Below are 4517 nucleotides of genomic sequence, written 5' to 3' on the forward strand. Positions count from 1 at the left end.
GCACTGAACTCCTGCTAAATGTGATATGGAAATGTTTGTAGTGCCGCGGCCGCTCGACATACCAGGTTAATGTTATCTGAAGGGAAGTCATCGTCCATGGTTCATGTTTTACACTCGTGTGTAACACGCATGTTTGTGGAGCGTTTCCATGTGAACGTGCTGCACTGATGGTTCACACCCTGAGAATATATTAATGTGACTCGGCACTAACGTGAAGCGGGACTCGGTCTTCTTCTGATTTACAGTCACGACATGTTGAGGATCCTCACAAGTGTGAAATATTTAGTAAATAAATTTGGTACGAAGAGATTTTTCTCCTGACATCAGTACATGCTGCATTTATATTTTATTAATATCCGAGTTGATGTATAAAGGAGTCACATTTATGTTGATTTACTGTGAATGTTTTTACGAGGTTTTCCATTTCCATCTTATTTTTTTAATGCGATAAATGAAAGACGCGCCACTTCCTGTTTCTCAGCATCTTTTATCCTGTCACACACGTGGAAATTCATCTGATGTAAAGAAAACAAAACCAAAGAAACTGACTTTGTTTTGTAGTCTAACAAAAAAAATCTTAGTTATTAACTGAAAGGATTATTTTTGAATTCGTTCTGTGTTCACTCTCTGTTTCACATTTTGTTTGTTTTCACATTTAGACGTTAAAACTGAGTCAAAGTTTATCGATGACGTTTTCTTACAGCGTAATATTAAATGAAACATGTCGGGTCTGCTCAACGGGACTTTTTACGTTCAGTCAAAAACCTGATTCTGATATCAGCTCACTGCACGAACATCAGTGAACTATGACAAGAACAAATCTGCAGTCACAGGTGACTGAAAAATATTCAAACCTTTATTTAAACTTATATTTATGTTGTTGTCTCACTCAACAGATTTGCCACCTGAACAGGTTAAACATAATTTCACATTTATTGTAAATGTTTTTTGTGTATATAAAAAAAGACAAAGCAAAATAAAGCTTCACTCATTTTTATTTTCTTACTTACCAAATTATAAAGAATAAAGAATTTTTAGTGTGCATTAAATATTTTTTCAAATGATTTTTTATGATACTAAACTAAAAATGTGTTAAGATTATTCACGCCCATTAGTTCAGTGTGTATTTTTATGTTGCTGTCTTATTAAATAAATGATTTAGCATTAAAATGCAGCGCAGCATTGATGAACTGTGTGAGACGGTGCGTTGGTCCAGTTTTAATATCTGAGCACGTTAATGTGTTCCAATAGAAACAGTCTGAGGGTTCATTTAATCCTGATTTAATAACACTGAGCCTGAAATGTGAATCTCAGCTTCCCAAAATGAACTCTGATTTTATATTTGGCTGCACTGAAATGATCACCTATAAATCACTGACAGAAGTTCAGTTTCTCAGCTGCTGCTTTGTGAAAGTGACAAAGAAATGTTAAAAATAAAACGGGCGAGACAGAGAAACCGTAAAATCTCATTTTAAAACTGGTTTGTTGTCGGAGGCCTCCGGCTCCAAATCTCAGGAATACAGACGTACTCGTACTTCACGACAGGAGGCCTACACTTTGATAAAACGGTTTGAATTTAAGGTACCTTTGATCTTGGGTTTATATATAACAGAAGGGAAACAAGAAGTAGTGTCAGGCTGTTAAAATACCTGAACAGGTGAAATTTCACAGAGTGAGGAGTTCAAAGAAAATACAGCTGTTACCAGGTAAACTGCTGAGTTTATGTAACACCTGGTAAAGCAGATTTATTAAACCACATTTCAGGTTACAAGAAAAATAAATTTAAAAAGAATTCTGCAGTTAAAAGAAAGTCAGCTTTAAGAGCCACGTTTACTGAGATTAAAGGTGCGAATCTAAATTATTCTTAATTTAATTTTAATTTGATTTAACAAAGATTGTGAAATAGTCATAACTTTTTCTACTTTCATTTGTTTTTTGTGACTATTTCACAATCTGCTGTGATATTGGGCTGAAATATAATAAATATCCCACTCAAATAAAAAATGTCACTTTGTGATTTTAAGAAAGGGAGAAACAGCAGGTTAGAGGTTAAATGTACAAACTTAGAGGACTGAATTATAACTGCACAAATCCACGAAAGCTGAAAATGTTAAAAATGCACTCGGACTGGTTTTATTTCCTGTATTTTTGCCCATGAAGGTTTCTTAATGGATCTGGATGAGCAGACACAGCGAAGGGAATAAAAAGCCCCATTAGTCATGTTCATGCTTTTCAATGCCCCCCAAATGAAAATAATCATTTAAAAAAACATACAAACACTGGATTATTCTCTGCTTTTCAGACGGAGGAGCATGCAGCAGTACAAATACACAGACAGCGGCTCATTGTAACACCAAACCTTTAAATCAAACCAACATGGCCTCGCTACTCAATAAAAAACATCTAAAGTTGGTCTTTAAAAAGTGCTTCAGAGACATAGATCCTTGCATTCAAACCTCTCCGGTGGGTTTTTAGACTGTGACATAAATATATGCTTTTACGTTTCATCTTCTCTGCGATTGTTCATATCGATTATTACAAAATAAACTCGATTGAGAAAGGAAAAAACAGCGGGGACATATTTGGTTGTTCACACGCCTGCCGGCTTCTTTAGGCAGATTTTCCTCTTGAGTTTTACAAATGGGATCAAATTAACCTCCTTTTAGGTTTAACTTTTGTTTTGGGGGCAGAAAAGAAACGGAGAGGCTCAAGAGGGAGAAAAATCTTCTGGAGTCATTAATCTGAGGGTTTCTTTGAGTCCGAGAAGAAAAGGCTGCAAACACAAAAGATCCGGATAATTTGTCTGTGCGGGATCCACCGAGCCGTTAAACTCAGTCACGGTGAAGCGAAGGAATGTGGAGCAAATTTGTTTCTGACCTCGGTGGAAAAGAAAGCCAGTCGATCATTTTGATTAATTCTGTGGAGGTCAGAGGTCAGCCTGCGGTTTCCTAAACTCTCTGCGGTGGAAGTTTTTTTTTTTTTTGTTTTTTGTTTTTAAATATAGAAAAAGCGGAGCAGCCCCCGTCAGTGCACCGCCACCGCGGACTGCAGCGCTTCTCCGGGGCCGCCCGGGCTGCTCTGGCCGGTGGCTGTCTGCGGGAGGTGGGGCTCAGAGACTGGGGCGAGTTCGCGAGGAAAGCCGGAATGTGCGCGGGCAGCCCCGGCAGGCCGGGTACCGAGGCTGGGGGGTTTGATCGGCACCGGGATGGCGGGCAGCGTCTGCCCGCCGTGACAGATGGTCTTGAGTGGCATGCCGTAGGCCGAGTAGTCGCTGGCGGCCATGGAGATGGGGGCCGCAGTCTCCATCATTCCGGAGCCGTACATGTGCGGCCAGGCCGGGGTCAGCTGGTTGTGCAGCGGGTACCCGGCGGTGGAGAAGGCCGCCAGTCCGCCGGGCATCTTGTACTCTCTGGCGATGATGTTCTCGATGGCGAACGGGTGCTTGAAGCTGGACGGCTGCGAGACGGAGCTCAGGTTGTATCCGGCCGGCATCTGCGGGAGGTGCGCGGCTGCGTGCAGCGCGCTCAGCCGCAGCTTGGCCTGCTGCTGCAGGTAGTGCGCCGCATCCTGCGGCTTGCTGGCGGCCAGCGGGTCCGCGGCCTGCATGCTGCCCACCTTGAAGCGTTTCCGGCGCCGCAGGAAGCTCCCGTTCTCGAACATGTCACCGCAGCTGGGGCAGAGCCCAGAAGCTGCCCTTGCCGGGCTGGTCCGGCCTACGGGGGATCTTGATGAAGCAATCGTTGAAGAGAGGTTGTGGCGCAGCGAGTTCTGCCAGCGCTGCGTGTTTTCCCGGTAGTACGGGAACCGGTCCATGATGAACTTGTAAATCTCGCTGAGTGGGAGCATCTTCTCCGGGCAGCTCTGGATGGCCATGGCCGTCAGGGAGATGTACGAGTACGGAGGCTTCTGGTCGCTGTACGTGTTCCTCCCGGGGCGCGGCATTTTGTCCTGCCGAGCCGGACCGGGATCCCGTCAGAAGAGCCTCTCTTCGCTTTGTTTTCGGAAACTTTCTCCAAACTCTTCACTGCGCCTTTACGCATGAGACGGAAACCGCCGGCTGTCCTGGACGCATGCTCCCAGTTTTTACGCACAGCTGGTAGCGAAACTTTGGGAGAAGTTGAAGCGGTGGGTGCTCCTCCTCTCCTCCGCTTGGGTGGCAGGTGCAGCGCGGTGTCCGTCCTCCTGCTGCCCGCTGGTGAGCTGCGCTAAGCGGCTGCTGCTGCCTCTTCCATGCCCCTCTCAGATCTGTCCCGTGCGCGGTGACAGGAGCAGAAAAGACCCCCGGTGAGGAGCTTCATTAATGGGCCACTTCTGCGCCATCACATGATCACAGCCAAGAGGAGGAGGAGGGAGGCGGGGGTGTAGGGGGAAGCGGGGGGCACACCGTACTGTCATTTACACGGTGAACCGACACGAGTCTTTCATTTGAAGCTGCAGCGGAGAAAGAGCAAAAGAGAGGAGCACGACTGTCGGGAACGTGTGCGCTGAGCGGAGGTGTGTTGGCACCGTTTTACGCG

At 45.3% G+C, this 4517-nt stretch overlaps 1 pseudogene; it reads right to left on the reverse strand.

The window, feature by feature from the left end:
• Nucleotides 1-2283: 2283 nt before the first annotated feature.
• Nucleotides 2284-4470, reverse strand: LOC113025494 (forkhead box protein B1-like; annotated as a pseudogene).
• Nucleotides 4471-4517: the final 47 nt, after the last annotated feature.

This window comes from Astatotilapia calliptera, chromosome 1, assembly GCF_900246225.1.
Source record: "Astatotilapia calliptera chromosome 1, fAstCal1.2, whole genome shotgun sequence".
NCBI lineage: Eukaryota > Metazoa > Chordata > Actinopteri > Cichliformes > Cichlidae > Astatotilapia > Astatotilapia calliptera.